General features: G+C 41.9%; 2 protein-coding genes across 2 annotated transcripts in view; both read left to right on the forward strand.

Moving 5' to 3' along the window:
• The window catches only part of LOC132207190 (histone H3-like), a 913,943-nt gene that overhangs the window by 455,210 nt on the left and 446,241 nt on the right, over window positions 1-12,492 (forward strand). The gene's annotated exons all lie outside the window — the stretch shown is intronic.
• The window catches only part of LOC132207164 (Fc receptor-like protein 5), a 38,366-nt gene continuing 37,691 nt past the window's right edge, over window positions 11,818-12,492 (forward strand). Inside the window, exon 1 of the mRNA XM_059642345.1 lies at window positions 11,818-11,960. The gene's annotated coding sequence lies outside the window, so the exon portion shown is untranslated. The remainder of the gene's footprint in view (window positions 11,961-12,492) is intronic.

A 12,492-nucleotide genomic window follows, 5' to 3' on the forward strand; every position in this document is an offset into this window, starting at 1 on the left:
TGTAATACATTTAAACGGAAAGCTTTAAGTGCAAACACTTGGGCATATTTTGACAAGCTGCTCACTGTTGCATTGCTGCAGCAAAAAGGTCGGATTCACTTCCAATCTATATATCGGGAACATATTTGCAGTAATATTGTGTCATCAGATTAATGGAACTTGATGCATTTGTTGGCTTAAAGACTTGTTCCCTGAATTAATGCAGTGGCTACAAAAATGCAATCAGTAAGATTAGACCCCATCTGTCCTTCATCTAAGGGAGGGACTAAAGTTTAGCAATGATGAAGTCAAGCCTCAGTGAAGAAAGCATGACCAGTAAAGTTATCTGACACGTGTGCTTCTGTAAATGACAAATGCAGCACATGTTTATTTAATTCCTCTCCTGGAAAAGGAGCTTCAGCATTTTTAATTTCAGTACTGGTAAACTTCAAATAAATTGGAGTCTAACTGAAGAAATGGTGCATATGTAGAGAGAGATAGGCAGAGGGAAAATTACATTTGCAATACAAAGGCAGCAGATGCAGGACATTTTTTCCAAGATCAGAAAATGACCACAAACTGTACCCTGCCCAATGACTGAGTACAGCTGCTCTGTTTGACCTCAATGAAAGGCAGGAAGTAAAACCACCCTCCTGTCAGATCATGCGATTACAGAAGGTGGAACACTTGCCCCCTTACTTCCTCCCTCCTCGCTACCCGAGGCTGCAGATACACCTTCTGGGTGAAGCCCCAATTTACCTGCATTTCACTCAAACTGTGTTCACTGCTCACAGCATAATCTCCTCCACACTGGGGAGACGAAACACAGACGACTTCTTCACAGGACACGTATTTTCCATCTGTTAAAACGACCACAAGCTTCCAGTTGCCTGCCCCTTCAACATCCCACTGTGTTCCGCCCGGCCAACATCTCTGTCTTTGGGGCTTGTTGCAGTGTTCCAGCCAATCACAGAGCAAGCTGGAGGAACAGCATCTCAGCTCCTGCTTGGGGCCACTGCAGCCTTCAGGGCCCAAAGTTGAGTTCAATCATTTCAGAGCCTGATACGCTTCCTTCCATGTCCATTGCCCAGCCCCCATAGCACAGGCCTGTCATGAGATGGATAATGCAGTGTGTAACTGGAGGGACACAGGAGGCCAGACATCATCAGATGAGCAAGAAAGTTAACATTTTGGGTCAGGATCTTTTTCAAGCTACTATCGGCTTTAAAGAAGGGTTGACTTGAAATGTTAACTCTGTTTCTCTCTCACTCTCCACAGATGCAGCCAGACTTGCTAAGTTTCACCAGCACTTTGTGTTTAGGCACTGTAATAGAACATAGAACATTATAGCACCTATGTTAACTCTATTTCTCTCTTTCTTCCTCCCTCTCTCTCTCTCCTGATGCATCTCTCCCCAAAGGTGCTGCCAGAGCTTCTGAGTTTCTTTCGCACTTTCTGTGTTTAAGACGATAAGACATAGGAGCAGAAATTAGACCATTCAGCCCATCGAGTCTGCTCTGCCATTCAATCATGGATAATAAGTTCCTCAACCCTATTCTCCTGCTTTCTCCCCTTAATCATTGATCCCCCGATTATCAAGAATGTATCTCAGTCTTAAATGTACTCAATGACCTTGACTCCACATCCTTCTGTGGCAGTGAATTCCATAGATTCACCACTCTCTGGCTGAAGAAGTTTCTCCTTTTCTCCATTCTAAAAGGCCTTCTCTTTATGTAAGTCTGTGCCCCCGGGCCCTACACTCTCCTACCAATGGAAGCATCTTCACAACATCTACTTTGTCCAGACCATTTAGTATTCTGAAAATTTCAATTAGATCCCACTTTATCCTTCTCAACTCCAATGAATATAATCCCAGAGTTCCTCATATGTTCAGCTTTCCAATCCTGGGGCCATTCTTGTGAACCTCCTCTTAAACCCCGCTCCAGGGCCAGTACATCCTTCCTGAGATATGGAGCCCAAAACCGCACACAATAATCCAAATGTGGCCTGACCAGAGCCTTACATAAGCCTTTGTAATACATCCCTGCTTTAATATTCAAGACCTCTCAAAATAAATGCCAACATTGCATTTGCCTTCCTGACTACTGATTCAACCTGCAAGCTTATCTTGAAACGGTTCTGGACGAGAACTCCCGAGTCTCTTTGCACTTCAGACTTCTGAATTTTCTCTCCATTTAGAAAATAGTCCATGCTTTTATTCTTCTTACCAAATTGCATGACCTCACTTGAGAATGTATAACCTTAACTCTGTTTCTCTTGATCTGTCTTTGCCCAGATGCTGTGGGGCCTGCTGAGTTTCTCCAGGAATTTCTGTTTTTGTTTCAGATGTTTAGTGTTCACAGTTCTCAATTTGATGTTATGAGACTATCAATTCCTGGAGAGATCAGTGTTGAGAGATCAATTAGACAGATGTATGTTAGTATATATGTATTTCATAGTTCGAACTCATTTTCAAAGTTGTGTTCTTTTTAAAGCTCCATTTTTCCATTCGGTGAATAATGGGTTGTACACGTTATGCCCATTTTTCCATTCGGAGAATAATGGGTTGTACACGTTATGCCCATAGGATTCCTGGAAGTTATACAAAATGCTTCTGTAGAGACCAAACCAAAGCACTCATTCATAACAGTCGTACAATTTCTGATTAACAAAACCCATCGCACTAAAATGCTCCAAACATACAATGCACTCCAGGCAAATTTACATTGGGTGCTCAGGATTACTCTTTAAATCCCCATGCTGTATCATTCCAATGAACTGGGCTTTGAAGATAAAGACACAAGCAACAAGTGAAACCTGCACACAATTCAGAAATGTACAATAAACTGAAGGGGAATGGGATTCTGAATGAAGCAACACATTTCAATGATAATCATATTCCCATAGGTGTGTGATACAATGCTGGCACTGATGGCTGTAATAACTCATGAAGAAGGACTGGAAAGGGACCATAGTTAGTTGTCGAACACCAAAATAGAACCACAACTCATGGATTACATGGGCTAGTTGCAGCCTGGGGTGGCCAGTTCCGCAAATGTACACCTGAGTTTATAAAGGGCTCAGATGATGAATCCCAAGTGGGTGGGTCAAAGTGTGTTACCAGGTAAACTCAGTCAATGATCTCCATGAGGAGAATACTGATTCCTGATGGGCCTTGAAAGGATTATCAAAATGGCTAAATACAATTATGGTTAGATTATTAATCCAGACTCCTACCTATTGTTTTGGAGAACTGAGTTCACATTCTCCCCATGACAAATGGTGGAATTTCACATTACAGAAACGCTACTGTGTGGAAACAGGCCCTTTGGCCCAACAAGTCAACACTGACCCTTGGAGCATCCCACCCAGACAGAGCTCCCCTTATAAAACACCTGGGATACACATCCCTGAACACTACGGGTAATTTGGCATGGCCAATCCACCCACCCTGCACATCTTTGGACTGTGTGAGGAAATCGGAGCACGGAGGAAACTCATGCAGACATGGGCAGAATGTGCAAACTCCGTACAGTCGCCCGAGGAATTTCCAACACGAAGCTGTTTAATTCATATGTAATGTCTGCGAAAGGCTGCCCTCTAGGTTCTGGAAGCTTAATTGCAGAACTGCACACCACAGTTGAAAACCAAGCATAAAATCTTTCTTTAAACTTTAGAACAGCCTTACCAAGAAAAAATTTGAATTCAACTGAAAAGGAAGTCAGTTATTAAAAGTCTCATGATGATGATATTAATTATTGGGGAGTGACAGAAACAAATCATCTGAATCAGTTTCACCATATTCAGTCGGAAATCTCCTGTCTAAAACTTGTCTGGCTTACATATCCCTCAGGACATGCAATGATTATGAATTTTGTACTGAACCTGTACAGAGATTACACAACTCTGGAGCACATGGAGCTTGAACTCAGGAATCCTGGCTCAGAGGCAGGGGCACTAACACTGTGCATAAGAAACCAGTTCATGTTTCACTTTTAACTGTGCATTTGGGAATGGGCAGGAAATTCTGACCCAGCCAGTCAGACCCACAACCCACGTGTGCTTTTTCTTTAAAAAAAGAAGATGCAGTCCAGAATAGTTGAGCAGGACATAAAGTAAATGGTAATATTTTTTATTTGGCTGCTGGAGAGTAGCTTGAAATTGGTCTGCAATACACACAAATACCACTGAGAGCATGAATACAATTAGCCTATTGTTGATTCTGAACTTTAGACACAGCTTACCACAACGTGGCATTTGTGCACATACAAAAATCAAACATCTATTACAACTGAGGAACAAACAAAAAAGTTGCTGGAAAAGCTCAGCAGGTCTGGCAGCATCTGTGGAGGAGAAAACAGAGTTAACGCTTCGGGTCTGGTGACCATTCCTCAGAACTTCCTCTAAACAGTTCTGAGGAAGGGTCACCAGACCGCAAACGTTAACTCTGTTTTCTCCTCCACAGATGCTGCCAGACCTGCTGAGCTTTTCCAGCATCTTTTTTTTTGTTCCAGAAATTTAGAACATCTGCAGTTCTTTTGCTTCTTTTTACTACTGAGGACCTGGTTTCCTTGAGACAAAAGGGAGATTTTTTTTGTCAAGCAACAGTCTTTCACAACTGAATAAAATGGATCGGACTAATTAGGTACTTCATAAGCCAATAAAAATGGGAACAGGAATAGGCCATTCAGGCCCTTGAGCCTGCCCCACCTGACATTCCTCACGTCCACTTTCCTGTCTTCTCGCTCACTTCATTGACTGATCAAGAATCTATTTATCTCGCACTTCAATGTACACAAGGTCTCTGCCCGCACATCTCTCTGTGGCAAGGAGTTCAAAGAATCACAACTCTCTGAGAGAAGAAATTCCTCATTGTTTCAGTCTTAAATTGGTGTTCTTTTATGCTGAGACTGTGCCTCTGAGCTTTACCAGAACCACACCCTACCCAGTTAGTGTTATGTAAAACTGAAATGATATCTGCTATTTGAAGTCAATCAGCTTTAGTGCCTTTATTATCAGTTGCAACACCTCTGCAAGCCATTATCTACTTTCTAAGCGATCAACACTCTCCTCTCCTACAGGATAAATATTGTTCTTCTTCAAAATTGCCCTCAGGAGTGCATGAGGATTATCTTCAAAAATGTGTGAATTTTATTCTGAAATTCTTTGACAAATAGAAATTGAAGGTGTTAATACCTGGATTATTCTTACAAAGAAAGATCATAGAAGAATAGAAGGGAGATAACAAGGTGTGGAGTTGATGAACACAACAGGCCAAGCAGCATCTCAGGGAGCACAAAAGCTGACGTTTCGGGCCTAGACCCTTCTAGGCCCGAAACGTCAGCTTTTGTGCTCCTGAGATGCTGCTTGGCCTGCTGTGTTCATCCAACTTCACACTTTATTATCATAAATTGAACGGTTGGTTCTTTTTAACTGCCGAAGCGTGCATGCAAGGAAGGTGCTAGAGAGAAGCTGTGTGTGCCTTATATTGTATCTAGCCTTAGGTTCAACGGTTGACTTGGTGAAATTTCAGATAAATAAATCCCAGGTCATAAGAAAGCAGTGAATGTTTCTCGGATCCAGCTGGAACATTTTACATGGCCCAGTGACCACAGGATCCAACCAAATATAATTCCATGTGTCTGTGATACAACACATTGGTTCAAGCATTCCATAAGGTCCTGCACTCATTGTTATAACAGTTTTCAAACTGGCAAATTTATTTTCTTTTAGTTCATTACTTTAAGTTGTGCCTACCTGACTACCATGTGTGGTAGATGTGATCAAAGAGGTCTGAGTTGAAATCATTAACATTAATTAGATTACCTTACTGTTTAGCTTAGCTGTGCTAAAGGTACAAATTTAATAATAACTTGTTCATTCCCATTCAAGTTATAAACTTGGTTTTGGGTATCTGTTATTAGTCATAGTCTTAGAGATGTGCCACAGAATAGACCTGTCAATCCAACTTATCCATGCCGAACAAATATCCAAAATTATTCTGTTCGCATTTGCCAGCATTGACCCCTATCCCTCAAAACCCTTCCTGGCCATGACTTTTAAATGTTTTAATTGTAAAAACCCCTACCACTTCCTTTGGCAACTCATTCCACACATGCCCCACTCTGTGTGTGAAAAAGTTGACCCCTCAGGTCCCTTATTTATCTTTCCACTCTCAGCTTCATCCTACACCAGATAGATTTGGAATCCCCTACCCTGAGGAAAGATCTTTTGCTATTCACCCTGTCCATGCCATATTCACATCCAAATCATTCATTTAAATAACTAAAAAGCACTGGACAAAGCACTGATTCTTGTGATCTTAGTGTTTAGTTGGGAACAATGGGACAATTTTGAGATTCATTGAATATTTTAATTTCACTATGCCGTGAATCCAGTGATAGTGAGACTGATTTAGCTTGGCTTGCTGTCTTTGTGTCCTTACCAAGAGTAATTACACTGTCAGGTTTTTGTCTGACAAGGCACTTCATGGGAATTAAAATCTGAAATCTGCCCCTGATCCATACCACCCTGAATCTGGCATTCTGGTATTCAGAATACTTACCCTGTGCTTGGTGTTCAGGAACAAGACTAGGTGTTGCTGCAAAACAACACATTCCCGAGACATGGCAAGGTTGCTTATTCACTAAGACTGATTTTCATGCTGAAATAATTCCACGGAGGCTGGTGCCCAACATCACATCACCCTTTATTTATATGTGCATAGTACTTGACACTGAGTCAGCTCTCAGAGTAAACTGAACCTGAAACATTCCTGTTTATATCTGTCAGCCAGGGTTCCCTCTTTGATGTGTATATTTGATTGAATCGGGGAAACTCATATTCTATGATCTCCACCCGAGCGACTTCATTATAAACACTACAGGGACAATTACGACATTTAAGAGACGTTTTGACTGGTAAATGGATCGGAAATGTTCAGAGGGAAATGGGCCAAATGCAGGCAAGTGGGACTCATTCGGTTTAGGAAACCTGGTTAGCATGGGCGAGTTGGGCCAAAGGGCCTATTCCATGCTCTATGCCTGTTTGACTGTATGGCCGATTGACAATTCTCCTTCTCAACATCTCTCTTCACCTGAGGTCTGGTGATCCTCAGGTTATGGGACCACCAGTCAACGCATTCCTGCTGATTTTGTATGACTATGATGACTTTTACCTTCATCATTTCTTGACAGCTTATGTTTTTCCACAAGAGGACAAGCCAACTCAATGATAACTGAATGGGAGATAACATGAAGAAATTACCCTCCTCCCTCTGGACAAACCTCAGGGGATCTCTCTCCGACTGCAACTCTCTTGTAATCTCTTTGGCCTTGAAACTGCTCGACCATGTCCTGAAGCAAACCAAGTACTACAGCCACGAATACCGGTCACGTTTGGACATTGAACAGTTTTTCCGCTGCCTCCACCTCCACGCTTACTTCTTTAACTGTGAGCCTAGCCCTTCCTCTACTGATCCCTTCTCCAGCCTCCAACACAAGCCCTCCTCCTGGACACCACCCCAAGGCCTCCTAACCTCCCTCAAACTCTTCATCTCCAACTGCCATCAAGAACCCCCATTTCCTATCTACTAACCTTATCCCGTCCCCTTGACCTGTCCGTCCTCTCTGGACTGACCTATCTCTTCTCTACCTGTGGGTAGAGACCCATGGTCACAGCCTTAAAATTAGAGGGGATAAATTTAAAACTGAAATGAGATGACATTTCTTCAGCCAGAGAGTGGTGGGCTCGTGGAATTCATTGCCACGGAGTGCAGTGGAGGCTGGGACGTTGGATGCCTTCAAGGCAAAGATCGACAAATTCTTGATCTCAGAAGGAATCAAGGACTATGGGGAGAGTGCAAGGAAGTGGAGTTGAAATGCCTATCAGCCATGATTTAAATGGCGGAGTGGACTGGATGGGCCGAATGGCCTTACATCCACTCCTATGTCTTATGGTCTTATGGTCTTACCTCCCCACCTACACTCACCTTTACTGGCTCCATCCCCGCCTCTTTAACTTGTCTGTCTCCTCTCCACCTATCTTCTCCTCTATCTATCTTCAATTCGCCTCCCCCTCTCTCCCTATTTATTTCAGAACCCTCTTCCTCTCCCCCATTTCTGACAAAAGGTCTAGGCCTGAAAGGTCAGTTTTCCTGCTCCTCAGATGCTGCTTGGCCTGCTGCGCTCATCCAGCTCCACACCTTGTTATCTTGGATTCTCCAGCATCTGCAGTTCCTATTATCTCGATAACAAGGTAGTACAGCTGAATGAACACAGCAGGCCAAGCAGCATCTGAGGAGCAGGAAAACTGACCTTTCGGACCTAGATCTTTCATCAGAAATGATCTAGGCCTGAAATGTCAGGCTTCCTGCTCCTCTGATGCTGCTGGGCCTGCTGTGTTCATCCAGTTCTACAACTTGTTATCTCAGATTCTCCAGCATCTGCAGTTCCTACTGTCTACATGAACTGAATCTGATTGTTCATAATAATGGAGAGTATCAAAAAAAATGTAAAAAGCACACATCCTTTTTGCACTCGTAAAGCCTGCCAGTTTAACATTTTCTTGCAATTTATTGCTGGCTGCAAGGATTTGATTTTGTTTGAAAGCATTCCTAATTCAGAGATAGAACTTTAAATATGAATGTATAAAATTATATTCTAGTTTACTTTATTTTATTTACTTCAACCACATTTGGAATATTGTGTGCAGTTCTGTTTGCCACACTATATGAAGGATATGGATGCTTCAGAGAGGGCGTAAAAGAGTTTTACCAAGATGCTACCTGGGTTGGAATGCATTAACTATGAGGAGAGTTTGGACAAGATTGGATTGTTTTTGCTGAAATGTCAGAGGGTGAGTATGACCCAACAGAAATATATAAAATTATGAGAGGCTTGGACAGGTTGGATAGTCAGAGACTTTTTCCAGAGTGGGAATGTGAAATACAAAGGGCATAGATTTAATGTGCAGGGGGAACATTATTAAATGCTTTGTGCAAGGCAAGTTTTTTTTTATACAGAAGGTAGTCAGTTGCTAGTACATGCTGCCAGGGCAGCTGGTGGAAGCAGACAGAATGGCAATGTTTAACAGATGTTCAGACAGACAACGAGCAGGCAGGGAACAGAGGGGATATGCACCATATACAGACAGATGAGATTGGTGTAGAATGGTATCATGGCCGGGCACAGACGTGGAAGGTTGATGGGCCTTCTCCTACACTGTACTGTATTATTTTCTATGAATGTGTCTGTCCATTCAACAGTTTGCCTCGGTGGGGCAACGCAGAGATCGGATCATTTTTCCAACTTTTGATGGCCAATTGCAGTTTGGTAGCAAGCAAACGTTGTTGCTCCTGGGTTTTGGCCACATCGAGAGAGAAGCGTGGTCAATCAAAATGTGTTTTTTTAAAATCAGTATTGTACTGTCAAAATAATCAATAAATTAAGCATGTCCACATTCTCTGCGGATCAGTTGTAAACCAGATTGTGTGCCTTTATACTCAAAGCGTTTTACACAAATGCTTGAAATATTTTGACAAGCTGCTCACTGTTGTATTGTTACTTCAAAGATTCTTCTATATATTGGGAACATGTGTGTGGTAATATCATGTAAACAGAATAATGGAATTGATAACTCATTTGCTTAAAGGCTTGTTCTCTGAATTACTGCAGTGGCTATGAAAATGAAGCGTGTGAGGTTAGAGCCCAGCTGTCCTTTGTTGTCGGGAAGGTCTGAAGATAAGCACTGACTGAGTCAAGCTCATCAAAGCAAGTATGTCCAGTAAAGATATCTCACTAATATGTGTTTCTATAAATGACAGCTTTTTCATTTAACATTTAACTCCTGGCCTGGAAATGCAGCATTAGCAGCTTCTTTATTTCTTGTAAACTTCAATTAAATTGGTATCTCACCGAAGAAATGAAAATAGATAGATAGACGGAAAGATAAAAGGAAAATCGTGTTAGTAATTCAAAGCCATCATCCAAGGCTCCAGACACACCTTCTGGGTGAAGCAGTGATCAACCTGCACTTCACTCAAACTGCATTTGCTGCTCACAATGTGGTCTCCTCCACACTGGGGAGACGAAACACAGACTGAGCGATCACTTTTGTGGAACGCCTACGTTCTGCCCGTGAAAATGACCCTGTGCTTCCCCAAGCCAGCCCCTTAAACTCCATCATGATCCACACTGACCAACATTTCCATTTGCGTGTCTTGCTGCAGTGTACTAGCGAAGCTCAGAGCAAGCTGGGAGTACAGCATCTCATCTCCCGCTTGGGGCCCCTGCAACCTTCTGGGCTCAATATCAAATTCAGCCATTTCCGAGCCTGATACATCTCCTTCCATGTCCTTTCCCCAGCCCCCACAGCACAGACCTTGTCATGGCCTGGGCTGCTTTCAGCACGACATCTCATTTTCATCAAGTCATGGTCCGCATTATCAGCTTTTCCCCTTCCCTTTGTTCATTACTTATTATTTCTTTGTCTGTTGAACTTTCTTTCTCTCTCTTTCAGCTCTGTCTCTGTCTATCTGCTCACTCCTTTCCCTCCTGCCCATTATCTTTAGCATATATACCACCTTTCCCCAGCTGCTATCGGCTCTGAAGAAGGGTTGCTGTACTTGAAAGTGTTAACTTTGTTTCTCTCTCACTCTCTGTAGATGCTGCAAAACCTGCTGAGTTTCCCAACACTTCCTGTATTTGTAGCCTGTAATGTTAACTCTGTTTCTCTTACTGCCTGCACAGATACTGCCAAACCTGCTGAGCTTTTCCAGCACCTTTTGTATTATTATCTTATCCTTAAATTGGGAACAGCGTTCCTGCATCAAACCTTTCTAATCCTGTGTCTGGAAGTGGGAAGGAGTTATGCAGTTAGTGGTGGGGCACTGGAGAGTGTTCCTGAACACAGAGACCTAGGGGTGCAGATTCATCGCTCCTTGGAAGTGGAATCTCAGGTAGATAGGGTGGTGAAGAAGGTGTTTGGCATACTTTCCTTCATTGGTCAATGCTTTGAGCGTAGGAGTTGGTATATCATCTTGTGGCTGTACAGGACATTGTTTAGGCCACTTTTCGTATACTACACTCAGTTCTGGTCTCCCTGCTATAGGAAGGATGTTGTTAAACTTGAAAGGGTTCAGAAAAGATTTACAAGGATGTAGCCAACACTAGAGGTTGAGATCAACAGGAGAGGCTGAATAGGCTGGCTGTTTATTCCATGAAGTATCAGAGGCTATCACATAGAGGCATGAATAGGGTGAGTAGGTCTTTTTTTTTCCCAGGGTGGGGGAGTCCAAAGCAACAGGACATAGTTTTGTAAATAATCTATTTTTGTACCTCAGATTTGTATCTAGTTACATTTGGAATAAGATGGCACAATGCATGGTAACAATGCACACATTTCATTGTACTCCTATACTTTGTACATCAGTGAAAGTGACAATAAACATACTTCTAATTCTAATTCTAAGTTTGTCTTCAATGAGATATTACCTCTGTTGGGATGACACTCTTGCAATGTTGCACAGTGGCCTAACACGTATAAAATAACAACTTTCCACACACAGTTCTGCCTGTTGCACACTGCAGAGTGAGATGCATTTCCAAGACGCGCTGATACTCACCCATCTGAAATACCAATACACTTTCATTTGCATATTTTCTCTTTTTATCTTGATTGAAACAGGCAATTGCAACACTGTTTACTCACATCTCGTTAGAAACAAAAACACTCCTCTGGCTGTGGTGCAAGTTCTTCAAAGGACAAAAACAAAATCAAAAAAGGGAAATGTCAAAATAAAGAAGTTTCTTACAGAATTCGCATTGTGGTTCACAATGCTGTGTGGAGATAGAGGCATTCGGAAAGGCTGCTAGCTTCAGGACTGTTTCTTTTCTGGAAAGAATCCACACTTATCCTTTTGTGACAACAGGGTTTGAAGGGCAAGCATTGGCTGGATTCTCCCATTCCATCAAAACAGTGGTGTAAGTATTTCAGAAAATTACTTATTGTGTGTCTGAATTGGACACAAATTCACCGAGGAGCATTGTCAGTTGGTGTAGCATTTTAGTGCATGAAATGATTGGTATTTCAAAAGGGTTGCTATGTTCTGTTGTTGTCTAATGAGTTTTTGTTACAATGGTTAAGATTTAATGCTTTGTGATTTGAAATTTCTTTTAACTTTTCAATCTCAGGGGTAACTGCATTTTTAGCACTATTTTTGACAACAAATGCTAGCATTTAATAATGGATTTTTTCCCCATAATGAAGGGAAATCATGAACATTAAACCGGTGCTTAGGGCTACAGTGTAAATGAAATGATGCAATTTTGATGGATGTGCACTCCATTTTGAAAAAAATGATGTTAGAAATTTAAATAGAAAATGTCACATCTATCTATCTCTCTCTCTCTCTCTCTCTCTATCTATCTACCTATCATCACATTAATCAGTTCTTCACTGAGGCTGCAACTTAAATGGCATTTACAAGATCTAAAAAAGTTGTTCATGTTTTTT

Source organism: Stegostoma tigrinum, chromosome 44, assembly GCF_030684315.1.
Source record: "Stegostoma tigrinum isolate sSteTig4 chromosome 44, sSteTig4.hap1, whole genome shotgun sequence".
Taxonomy (NCBI): Eukaryota; Metazoa; Chordata; class Chondrichthyes; order Orectolobiformes; family Stegostomatidae; genus Stegostoma; species Stegostoma tigrinum.